A 13,300-nucleotide genomic window follows, 5' to 3' on the forward strand; every position below is an offset into this window, starting at 1 on the left:
TTAGAGATAATGAGATAATGCAGCTTCACCCAGTCTTATTTAAGCCTTATATCCTCTTTCCCGAAAATCCTGATTGCCTTCCTGCAGATAGCCTGCAAGACCCTGACATAGAAAATGACTCTGCTTTTTGATTTTTAGAATGTTTGTTTTAAATTTTCTCTTGTGGCCATTCCTGAGGATGGAGGGCAGGCAATAACGTGGTGTGTGATTGTGACTGCAACTCTCCCCTGCCCAGTCATGGGTAAAAGCAGCTGGCATTTATAAATCTTTGGGGCCTGTTACTGAGTGTATTCTAAAATCAACTGTCTAATGGAATTTTAAAAAGTGTTTATTTAAAGCTTGTGTTGTGTACTCCGTCACATCCTACTCTTTTCAGCCCCGTGGACTGTAACCCCCCAGGTTTTTCTGTCCATGGAATTCTCCAGGCAAGAATATTGGAGTGGGGTGCCATTTCCTACTCCAGGGGATCTTCCTGACTCAGGGATCGAACCTGTGACTCTAGTGTCTCCCACATTGGCAGGCAGATTCTTTACCTCTTGTGCCACGTGGGGAGCCCATTTCATGCTTATTGTGTGTTAAATGGGGCTTCCCTGGTGCCTCAGTCAGTAAAGAATCTGTTATAGTCAGAGGAAACAGGTGATTAAGGCAGATAAGGCCCACTCTCTTGTATAACATATTTTAGTGGAATGACATGTAACAAACCCATAAACAAATAATAATTTAAAGCAGTAATACATGCTCTGAAGGCTGGAAAATAATAGTGCTATGATAGCTACTACTACTGAATTGGTAATAGTACTCATGATTATAGCCAGCAAGAGAGGACTGAGTATCTAATAGGCAGCAGTGTGATTGCTCTTCTTTCACTTATCACGTCTTTTTTTTATTTTTTTAAAGGAGCACCTTTTTCGCATTTCTTAGATTAGTTTTATGGGGTTATGGTTTGGAAAACCTTCATTTCCAGCAAACAATCTTCAAGTGTAGCTTTCAGTGTGCCTGCCCCTAACATTTGCAGGGCCCTGGATAAGAGTACAAATAGTGGCCCACATACCATGTGTCTAAATATTTAAGGGTTACAAATCAAGCTAATAAACGTTCAAATCTATCCTCCTAGCTTGACAAATACAATGTCATAACAATGTGCAAAGCCAGGTTTCGATTTCGAACTTTCAGAGCCTTGGGTTTTTGTGCCGGAAAGTGGTGGCCTGGGGAGAACTGGCTCCTGAGAACCACATTCTTTCTCAGCCCTGAAGCGGTAAGAGGCTTTGCTTGAAAGATATGGACCGCAACCCACACCCACGAACACCTATCATTTGGGTACCTCTTGGCATGCCCCTTAAAAAGTCTGGACCAGAAATTGCAGAGTTCTTGGTACCCAGCAAACAAAGAAACATAAAGTACAGATAGAATGACTAATTATCCTTTAAGTTACTTCCAACCCTGACATTTCATGATTCGGTTTTTAGTGCTAGAATTTGGATGATCTGAAACGTGCAAAATATTAATATCATGCTCTGCATGTACACAATATTTTGTCTAGGAAGAAGTGTGCCTTGTGGAAAATTCTTAACAGTGGCATAGGAAACACAGCACTGGGATCTATTGTATAGACATGTCTTGTCAATAATAATATTCATTGATCTCAAAAGGCCCTAGAATCCAAACAAATGTCAAATCTCAGCAGGTAAGAGTAACCAAGGTCAGAATTATGGGCAAAATATTTCCCTTCCTTGGACTTCAGTTTCACTTGTGAAAATACTAAGCTTTGGATTCCAAGTTCCTGTTAGCACATTTTTATAATTCTATATGTGATCTTCAAAAGCTTTCCCCTTGAATAGGAAGCAAGGGTGTTTAGTAAGAAGAAGGATCTCAGCAATGAGATGTTTACCAAGAGCAATAATTGTGAATTATGTTACAATTCTCTTAAAGCCTATGTAAAAGGTTGAATGCATTATCTCATTGAATTTTTCATTCCCAGCCTGTGATGCTGGTATCTTTTCCTTCACTTGCCACTAAAGAAAATGAATCTGAGAGAAGATAAGTGAATTACCCACCATCTTTCAGCCTCTGAGTGACAGGGCCAGGTCACAAATCCCTGTACAACCTTTAAAGTGGGTCAGCAGGTTTTCAAACCTTTGCATTGGGGAAAGGTGCTCTTGTAGGTGTGAAATCCACTCTTTCTGAAGGAAGAAGGGGATAAAAAGCAGCAAGCACAAGCATGTCTCTTGTGACTCATTAGTCAACTTCAGGCAGACCTCTATTTCAGAAGGAAAATCATTATTGCAGTTGCTACCAGGCTGATACACACAAGATGTACATGCCCTCCACGCTGCAGCCCTGTCTCACTTTGCCCTGGACACTCAGCCTCTGAAATAATACAGCCAATGGGACACTTTCCTGGCACATATGTTGTAAAATGCATAAAGGCTGAGAACGTGTTTCCGAGCCCTGCTTCTCTTTCCATCTCTTAAATAGATTGTGTGCGCAGTCTGGCCAGTTGCCCGCAGCATTCTACCTGCTGCGCTGGGAAAGGCTGAGCCTCCGTGGAGAAAAAGAGGCTCCAAGAGACTTCATGCCAGGCGGAGGACACAGGATATGCTGCTAATTAAGTGTCCAAGGTGAGTGGAGACAATGGAAGAGGGGAGGTGGTGAATGTAAAACTAAACATCAAAGCATTACAAAGAAGCACACCTAAATGCAGATTCACTGGAATGAATCAAATGAAAGTAAGTTGAAACAAGAGAACAGTGCTAAATTCACCAAATGGAAACACATTTTGGGGACAAGATCTTGCTTGTGTTAACCCACCAACTGTGGTGGCCAATGATGTATCTGGCCACTAATACGCTGTTCCTCACTTGGCCTGGGATTTCAGTCTCTGTTACTTTCTTTAATGTCTGTATGACTGTGGGTTGGTTAATTAAACTTTTAAATCTCTTTTGTTTGGAAAAGGGGGGTAATTATATATACTACTCAGGGTTTTTTTTGTTGTTGTTGTTGACAAGTGTGTTATACTTTCTATCCAAACTGGTTTAGGTCAGCCTTTGGAAAATAGATGTTTATCTTATCTCTAGTAGCTGCTGTAATCAGAATCGCCATTTTCATTAATTTTTATTTCCAACTTCCATGCTTAACAAAATGATCCCACTAAATGTTGAGTGCACTTGTTAAATTTTAAATCAAATTTAATGGGGCAGAATTTACATACAATAAAACACTCAGTTCAGGTGTAAAGTTCAGTGACTTTTGATAATTCTATACCTTCTTGTAATCACCACTACCATCAAAATAAGGAAAACTCTCATGCTAAGATGTCCTCTGCTGACCCTTTGTGATCAGTGACCCTCAACCTCCAGCCCACGCAATTACTGATCTGCTTCCTGTTACCGTGTGTATTGCACACTGTTTGTTTCTTGCCTTTTCACACACTTTGGGTTTTTATTTGCTCTTCTATATCCAGCTTTTTAATGTGTGAATTTAGGTGATTGACTTTACCATTTACTTTTTCTGCTTTAACCACATCTCAAAAATTGATATGTTTTAATTTTCATCCAGTTTGGAATACCTTATCATTTCTCTTCTTGTTTCTCCTTCAAATGGTTTCTTTAGCAATGTATTATCATACACATGTGGGCAATTTTGAGTTATCTTGCTATTTTCTGATAATATTAGTTTTAATTCTATTGTGATCAAAGAGCATGCTCAGCTTTATTTCAGTTGTTTAAAATTTGAGACTTCTTTTATGGCTAAGGACATCATGGTAAAAGTGAATATTCTCTTAAGAAGGCAGATCTCATGTTAACTTTTCTTACCACAATAAACTTGAAAAAAAATTAGAAAATGTCATTTGTATTTACCATATTTGGCACTCTACAGTCTTTTGTGTTGATACAACGTTCCTTTTAGTATCATTTCCATTCTTCCTTTAGTTCCTTTAATTTTTATTTTTTGTATACTGTATCTGTTAACAAATTCTTGCAGCCTTTGTATGTCTAAAAGTCTTTATTTTTACCTAAGTTTTGAAAAGTGTTTTTTCTGGCGATAGAAAAGTGTTTTCCTTTCGGCACTTTTAAGACTGTAAGCCATTTTCTCTGATTTACATAGTGCTAAACATTCTTATCTCTTACCTTTACTTCTAGTCCTCTGTTAGTAATAACTTTTTTCTATAGAAGACTTTGAGATATTATTATTGGTGTTTAGAATTTGGTTATTATCATCAATTTTCTTTATTTCTGTTCCCCTTTTCTGTGTTTTCTCTCATATTTTTGGATAAATAAAGTCCAAAATCCTTAGCTAATCATACAAAATCCTTCCACATCTAGTCCCTGGTGACCTCAACTTTATGGCTTATAACTCCTCTGCTCTGAACTAATGTGCTGTCCTACCTCCCAAGTCTCCACAACATTTTATAACTTCATTTATTCTATTCATCATTTTTTCAACCTACTGCAGTGGAAGTTTTCTGGTTTTTCCAGATATGTTTTCCAGTCTTATTTCAGGCTGTATGCCTAGGACACTCTTCTGTATGGGCTACATTAATGGGATTCAAAAGATTGCCAGGAGAAATATCAATAACCTCAGATATGCAGAGGACACCACCCTTATGGCAGAAAATGAAGAAGAACTAAAGAGCCTCTTGATGAAAGTGAAAGAGGAGAGTGAAAAAGTTGGCTTAAAGCTCAACATTCAGAAAATGAAGATCATGGCATCTGGTCCCATCACTTCATGGGAAATAGATGGAAAAACAGTGGAAACCAGTGTCAGACTTTATTTTTTGAGGCTCCAAAATCACTGCAGATAGTGATTGCAGCCATGAAATTAAAAGACGCTTACTCCTTGGAAGGACAGTTATGACCAACCTAGACAGCATATTCAAAAGCAGAGATATTTCTTTGCCAATAAAGGTCCGTCTAGTCAAGGCTATGGTCCAGTAGTCATGTATGGATGTGAGAGTTGGACTGTGAAGAAAGCTGAGCGCCGAAGAATCGATGCTTTTAAACTGTGGTGTTGGAGGAGACTCTTGAGAGTCCCTTGCACTGCAAGGAGATCCAACCAGTCCATTCTGAAGGGGATCAGTCCTGGGTGTTCTTTGGAAGGACTTATGCTAAAGCTGAAACTCCAGTACTTTGCCACCTCATGTGAAGAGTTGACTCATTGGAAAAGACTTTGATGCTGGGAGGGATTGGGGGCAGGAGGAGAAGGGGATGACAGAGGATGAGATGGTGGATGGCATCACCGACTCGATGGACGTGAGTCTGAGTGAACTCTGAGAGTTGGTGATGGACAGGGAGGCCTGGCATGCTGTGATTCATGGGGCTGCAAAGAGTCGGACACGACTGAGTGACTGAACTGAACTGAATGCAAGTCTAAATTATATCATAAGGGTGGGGTCCTAATTAGGCAGAAATGGTGGCCATATAAGAACACAGTTTGCTTTATCCATGTACATGCAAGGAAGAAAGCTGTTGTGGGGACCTGGTAAGGTGACCACCTGCAAACTAGGGAAGGAGCTCTCTCACCAGACACTGACCTTGCTCACACCTTGATATTGGACTTCCAGTATCTAGAACTGTGAGAAAAAAGATTTCAGTTGTTTGTCACTCAATCTATGGTATTTTCCAAGTAGCCTCAGCAAACGAATAAAAGAGCTGACTAACACTGCTGCTGCTGCTAAGTTGCTTCAGTCGTATCCAACTCTGTGTGACCCCATAGATGGCAGCTCACCAGGCTCCACCGTCCCTGGGATTCTCCAGGCAAGAGCACTGGAGTTGGTTGCCATTTCCTTGTCCAATGCATGAAAGTGAAAAGTGAAAGTAAAGTCGCTCAGTCGTGTCTGACTCTTCAAGACCCCAAGGACTGCAGCCCATCAGACTCCTAGGCCCATGGGATTTTCCAGGCAAGAGTACTGGAGTGGGGTGCCATTGCCTTCTCTATGGCTAACACTAACGGTATAAAATACATCCTTGGAAGGAAGCACATGTTTGATTCAAACGCCAAAACTGAAAGACTCTGTGTGTGTGTGTGTGTGTGTGTGTGTGTGTGTGTACATACTTGGCACACTAGAGAATATTATGATAAACAAGACAGACATGCCTCTTGATGTCTTATAGTTCATGGTCCAGTGGAAATACAGTCAATGTTTGTGAATTTTCCTCAGTTGGTTCACCTTGTATATATTTATGGGAATCTGTAAAGAGGAGTTAGAAGGTGGTTAACAGAAATTTTTGAGTTTCACCAATAGAACTACCACTTACTGTACAATTTCCTCGGCTATAAAATGGATTAATGAGATCACATATAGTCATTGAACACATAATTATTGAGTGTTTGCAAATGCCAACTAAAAGATATAGAATACTGAACAGAAACTGAAATGTCATTTCTCATAATTTATAATCTAATCAGGTAATATAGTAACTGAAGTATATTAGAACCTCAAATTTTACTTATATTACCTTTATAAATGTTGTTTCTAATGACATACATGTGTGTCTCCCTCTGTCCTTATAAATCACAGCTTCTACTCTATTAATCCTCATGGTCATAGACTGTTTTAGTTACTTCTGTACTCTGATAGTCTGGTGCAGTCTCTGGTGTGTTCTTAGTGAATAAATGAATGAATTGAAGTATTTTAATAAGCGCTGCTATTCTATGGGCTATTTTCATGGGTAATTCTATGGATACCCACATTTAAAGCTTTTCCCCAAACTATTGCCAAGTGAACCAGATATGTTTATTACTTTTTTTGAGTGCATGGCTTTGTTTTAAACCTTTAGTCATTGTTCAGAACTCTACTTCAAATGATGAGAATTGCCTGAGGGATCAAGGGAGGTTAAAATTAGTAAATATGTAGGATCCAGTCTATTACTTGATACATAGTATAAGTTCCATTCAGAGAACTAAGATCATGGCATCCAACTCAACATTCAGAAAACTCAACATTCAGAAAAGATTTCAAAAACTTAGCATTAAGATCCAGTTCAGCATTCAGAAAACTAAGATCATGGCATCGTATCCTATCACTTTATGGAAAATAGATGGGGAAACAATGGAAGCAGTGACAGGCTTTATTTTGGGGGAGCTTGAAAATCACTGCAGTTGGTGACTGCAGCCATGAAATGAAAAGACGCTTGCTTCTTGGAAGAAAAGCTATGACCAACCTAGGCAGCATATTAAAATGCAGAGACATTACTTTGCCAACAAAGATCCATCTAGTCAAAGCTATGGTTTTTCCAGTAGTCATGTATGGATGTGAGAGTTGGACTCTAAATAAAGCTGAATGCTTAAGAATTGGTGCTTTTGAACTATGGTGTTGGAGAAGGCTCCTTAGAGTCCCTTGGACTGCAAGGAGATCAAACCAGTTAATCCTCAAGGAAATCAGTCCTGAATATTGATTGAAAGAACTGATGCTGAAGCTGAAACTCCAATACTTTGGCCACCTGATGTGAGGAATGACTCATTGGAAAAGACCCTGATGCTGGGAAAGATTGAAGGCAGTAGGAGAAGGGGACGACAGAGGATGAGGTGGTTGGGTGGCATCACTGACTCGATGGACATGAGTTTGAGTAAACTCTGGGAGTTGTTGATGGACAGGGAGTCCTGGTATGCTGCAGTCCACGGGGTCACAGAGCTGGACATGAATGAGCAACATAAATGCTTGATGAATTGAATCTGAATAAGAAACTGTCATTTAGAACCTATGTGTAGTGTCCATCCCCCTTAGCTTTGTGGTCAGGCAAGGTTAACTGTCTAAGTTCATCAGATATAGGGGTTTCCCTGGTGGCTCAGCTGATAAAGAATCCACCTATAATGTGATCCCTGAATTGGGCAGATCCCCTGGAGAAGGGAAAGGCTACCCACTCCAGTATGCTGGCCTGGAAAATTCCAGGGACTGTACAGTCCATGGGATTGCAAAGAGTTGGACACGACTGTGTGACTTTCACTTTCATATCAGATATAGTAGGAGCAGGACTAAGGACCAGATACCTTGATCTCCATCCCTTATCAAGCACACTAGTGAAGGAAAGCTATTCCCTCATCAGAATATCAGCAGGAAATTAGGCATTGTAAAATCTGCATACAATCCTGTAGAAACATGTGATACTGGGAAAGTCTTAGTTATGAAGCTTCGAAAATGAGCATTCTTTGCTAAACAAACGCCAACAGTAGTGGAGGAGATCATGTGGCCCAACCTCAGAAGCTTTGGACCACAGACATGCCTCGACTTAGGGTGGTTTGACCTAGGGTTTTTTTTTTTTTTTTGACTTTATGGTGGTGGGAAAGTGATACCCATTCAGTAGAAACTGTACCTAATATTTTGAAACTTGATTTACCGTGCACCTTTCCCCTCCTACCCCTGCCACCGGGCTAGCTATTTGCTATTTTATACTCCAGTGTTGCTGGGTGGTGGCAAAGAACTGCAGCTCCCAGCCAGTCCCACAATCATCCAGGAGGGTAAACAACTCGTGTGCTGACAAGCATCCTGCACCCAACAACCATTCTGTTTTCCTTTCAGTATGGTATTCATTCAATTACATGAGATATTCAACACTTTAAACTTTGTGTTAGTTTTGCCCAGTTGTAGGCTAACACAACATGAGCATGTATAAGGTAAGCTAGGCTAAGCTGGAATGCCCTTTGACCTCGGATATTTTCAACTTATAGTGGGTGTATCAGGATGTAGCCCATTGTAGATCAAAGAAGCTCTGTATTTAGTTTTCCTTGTGAGGGTTTGGCCCAAGTCTTCAGAATCAGAATATGGATCCTAGAGTAAAGCACATCAGGGTCCCTGTCTCATTAAGTTACTGTTTAACAAGGACATGTAGCTTATCTTCTCTAAGCCTGGGTTGCCTTTTGCATGACTGGGAACCTACTCCTTTCTCACAATGTTGTACAAGTACAGCATTTAGAGAAATTTCTTAGTAAATGGTAATGACCCCACTTTACTGGCCTCCAGGCAAAAGATAGGCCTGGGATTATGTTTAGACAGGTAGGCAGTTCCACATAATAGCTAAGATTAAGAGTCATACAGTTGTGGGTTTGAATGCTAGTTCTGCCATTTGCAACTTTGTGACTTGGGGAAGTGACTTGGCCTCTCCATAGATGTCAGAATCAGCCAGTTATACTGCTGGAGTGCATACCATGATGCCTTTCCCAGATTCCTTTTCAGGAATGACAGTGAAAAGTGAAAGTGAAAGTCACTCGGTTGTGTCTGACTCTTCGAGACCCCATGGACTATACAGTCCATGGAATTCTCCAGGCCAGAATACTGGAATAGGTAGCTGTTCCCTTCTCCAGGGGATTTTCCCAACCCAGGGATCAAACCCAGGTCTCCCTCATTGCAGGTGGATTCTTTATCAGCTGAGCCACAAGGGAAGCCCAAGAGAACTGATTTTTCCAACTGCTAGGGGTAGTCCTAACTGCTGACTCTCAGCTCAAGTCCTCCACAGGAGTTACCTTTGGTGAGAGTTCCTTACCCAGCATCACAACTCCCTCCTTGGGCAGCTTTTATTTGTGACTCATTGCTTTGGGGACATAAAGTCTCAGCCCCTGTCTCCGGCTTGGGACAACTGTAAGAGGCCAGTGTAGCTTCAGAGCTCCCCATGGAGCCACTTGAGCCCTGTGGGGACCATCCCATAGCCCATCTTCTGTTACTGCCTGATTCTGGTTCTTTCTCTTTCCCCATGGGTGTTTATTCTGATAGCATTTCCCAGTACAATGTTCTGTAATGCCAGTCTCAGATACTCTTTGCACAGGAAAACAGTCTGCAATAGACATGCAAATAACCAAAGCCCCCAAGTCTCAGTGACTAAGTGTTTATCTACACAGTTCAGCTCTTCTTCACGTGGTCACTTGGTGATTTAGTCTGATGAAGGCTCTGTTGATGCCCTGTAGCTTCTGAAACAAGCAGACTCTTTAGCTGAAAGTCCCTGCCACAGCTGGGAGAGCATCATTGGCTCCTATAGGCATTGATCTGAAAGAGACCTGTGACTCTTCCATACAGACCCTGGGCAGACTCTGAGAATGAATGCAGTCACCAAGTCAAGTTGGAAAAATGGCTGAGAGCATTTCAGTAGTCAGGTTGGAATCGAAATTGTGGAGAAAATTTTCGACAAGGAAGACTGTGGCAGAGTGACAGATGTTATAAATTGATGGAAGCAAAGGCTCAGGACAATATTTTCCTTTTCCTTTTTACATTTTTGCCGCATTCACCCATTTTTATAATATGTTACTGAATTTTGCTGTACTAGTAGGTTTACAGACACACTTACTTGTTGAAAGAAAAATATTTATATTAAAAAAGCATGATAAAAGAAAGACTAGAATTATTCTTTGGAGACCTGACATAATTTATCAGTTTAGTTCAATCACTCAGGTGTGTCCAACTCTTTGCAGCCCCATGGACTGCAGCACACCAGGCTTCCCTGTCCATCACCAACTCCTGGAGTTTGTTGAAATTCATGTCTATTGAGTTGGTGATGCCATCCAACCATTTTATCCTCTGTTCTCCCCTTCTCCTCTTGCCTTCAATCTTTCCCAGCATCAAGGTCTTTTCTAATGAGTCAGTTCTTCACATCAGGTGGCCAAAGTATTGGAGCTTCAGCATCAGTCCTTCCAATGAACAGTCAGGATCGATTTCCTTTAGGATTGACTGGCTTGATTTCTTTGCAGTCCAAGGGACTCTCAAGAGCCTTCTCCTCCTCCACCACCACCACCACCAGTTTAAAAACATTAATTCTTTGGCACTCAGCTTTCTTTGGAGTCCAACTCTCACATGACTACTGGAAAAACCAGTAGCTTTGACCAGATGGACTTTTGTCATCAAAGTAATGTCTCTGCTTTTTAAAACAGTGTCTGGATTGGTCATAGCCTTTCTTCCAAGGAGCAAGTGTCTTTTATTTTCATGACTATAGTCATCACCGGCAGTGGTTTTGGAGCCCAAGAAAATAAAGTCTGTCACTGTTTCCGTTGTTTCCCCATCTATAAGCCATGAAATGATAGGACTGGAAGCCATGACCTTAGTTTTTTGAATGTTGAGATTTAAGCCAGCTTTTTCTCTCCTCTTTCACTTTCATCAAGAGGCTCTTTAGTTCCTCTTCACTTCCTGCCATAAAAGTGGTATCATCTGCATATCTGAGGTTATTGATATTTCTCCTGGCAATCTTGATTCCAGCTAGTGCTTCATTCAGCCTGACATTTTGCATGATATACTCTGCATATAATTTAAATAAGCAGGGTGACAATATGCAGCCTTGATGTACTCCTTTCCCTATTTGGAACCAGTCTTTTGTTCCCTGTTCGGTTCTAACTGTTGCTTCTTGACCTGCATACAGATTTCTCAGGAGACAGGTAAGATTGTCCAGTATTCCCATCTGTTGAAGAATTTCCCACAGCTTGCTGTGATCTATACAGTCAAAGGCTTTGGTGCAATCAACAAAGCAGACGTAGAGGTTTTCTGGAACTCTCTTGCTTTTTCTATGATCCAACAGATGTTGGCAATTTGATCACTGCTTCCTCTGTCTTTTCTAAATCCATCTTGAACATCTGGAAGTTCATGGTTCACATATGGTTGAATCCTGGCTTGGAGAATTTTGAGCATTACTTTGCTAGCGTGTGAGATGAGTGAAATTGTGCAGAAGTTTGAACATTCTTTGGCTTTGCCCTTCTTTGGGATTGGAATGAAAACTGACCTTTTCCAGTCCTGTGGCCACTGCTGAGTTTTCCAAATTTGCTGACATATTGAGTGCAGCACATTCACAGCATCATCCTTTAGGATTTGAAATAGCTCAACTGGAATTCCATCACCTCCACTAGCTTTGTTCATAGTGATGTTTCCTAAGGCCCACTTGACTTTGTACTCCAGGATGTCTGGTTCTAGGTGAGTGATCACACCATCGTGGTTATTTGGGTTATGAAGATCTTTTTTGTACAATTCTTCTGTGTATTCTTACCACTTCTTCTTAATATCTTCTGCTTCTGTTAGGTCCATACCATTTCTGTCCTTTATCGAGCCCATCTTTGCATGAAATTTTCCCTTGGTATCTCTAATTTTCTTGAAGAGATCTCTAGTCTTTCCCATTCTATTATTTTCCTCTACTTCTTTGCACTGATCACTGAGGAAGGCTTTCTGATCTCTCCTTGCTATTCTTTGGAACTCTGCCTTCAAATGGGTATATCTTTCCTTTTCTCCTTTGCCTTTCACTTCTCTTATTTTCACAGCTATTTGTAAGGCCTCCTCAGACAATCATTTTGCCTTTTTGTATTTATTTTTCTTGGGAATGGTTTTGATCACAGCCTCCTGTATAATATCATGAACCTCCGTCCATAGTTCTTCAGGCACTCTGTCTCTCAGATCTAATCCCTTGAATCTATTTGTCACTTCCACTGTATAATCATAAAGGATTTGATTTAGGTTATAGCTGAATGGTCTAGTGGTTTCCCCTACTTTCTTCAATTTAAGTCTGAATTTTGGCAACAAGGAGTTCATGATCTGAGCCACAGTCAGCCCCTGGTATTGTTTATGCTGGCTGTATAGAGCTTCTCCACTTTTGGCTGTAAAGAATATAATTAATCTGATTTTGGTATTGACCATCTGGTGAGGTCCACATATAGAGTCTTTCCTTGTGTTGTTGTAAGATTGTGTTTGCTATGACCAGTGTGTTCTCTTGGCAAAACTCTGTTAGCCTTTTCCCTGCTTCATTTTGTACTCCAAGGTCAAATTTGCCTGTTACTCCAGGTATCTCTTGACTTCCTACTTTTGCATTCCAGTCCCCTATGATGAAAAGGACATCTTTTTTGGGTGTTAGTTCTAGAAGGTCCTGTAGGTCTTCATAGAACCATTCAGCTTCGGCTTCTTCAGCATTACTGGTTGGGGCATAGAATTGGATTACTGTGATAGTGAATGGTTTGCCTTGGAAACAAATAGATCATTCTGTCATTTTTGAGATTGCACCCAATTACTACATTTTGGACTCTCTTGGTGACTATGAGGGCTACTCCATTTCTTCTAAGAGATTCTGTCCCACAGTACTATATATAATGGTCATCTGAGTTAAATTCACCCATTCCAATCCATTTTAGTTCACTGATTCCTAAAATGTCAATGTTCACTCCATCTCCTATTTGACCACTTCTAATTTACCTTGATTCGTGGATCTAACATTCAAGGTTCCTATGCAATATTGTTCTTTACAGCATCAGACTTACTTCCATCACCAGACACACCAACATCTGGGTGTTGTTTTTCTTTGGCTCCATCTTTTCCATCTTCTGGAATTATTTCTCCACTCTTCTCCAGTAG

General features: G+C 40.6%; 1 long non-coding RNA gene across 3 annotated transcripts in view; it reads left to right on the top strand.

Annotated features, from left to right (window-relative positions):
* The window catches only part of LOC107133102 (uncharacterized), a 595,911-nt gene that overhangs the window by 382,977 nt on the left and 199,634 nt on the right, over window positions 1-13,300 (top strand). The window contains exon 1 of one of the 3 annotated variants that reach the window (XR_009490451.1): window positions 677-2,618. The exons of the other annotated variants lie outside the window; for them this stretch is intronic. This is a non-coding gene — a long non-coding RNA (uncharacterized lncRNA). Of the gene's footprint in view, window positions 1-676; window positions 2,619-13,300 lie in introns of those variants that run through there. 3 annotated transcript variants of the gene reach the window in all.

The sequence above is a fragment of the Bos taurus genome, chromosome 14 (genome assembly GCF_002263795.3).
Source record: "Bos taurus isolate L1 Dominette 01449 registration number 42190680 breed Hereford chromosome 14, ARS-UCD2.0, whole genome shotgun sequence".
NCBI lineage: Eukaryota > Metazoa > Chordata > Mammalia > Artiodactyla > Bovidae > Bos > Bos taurus.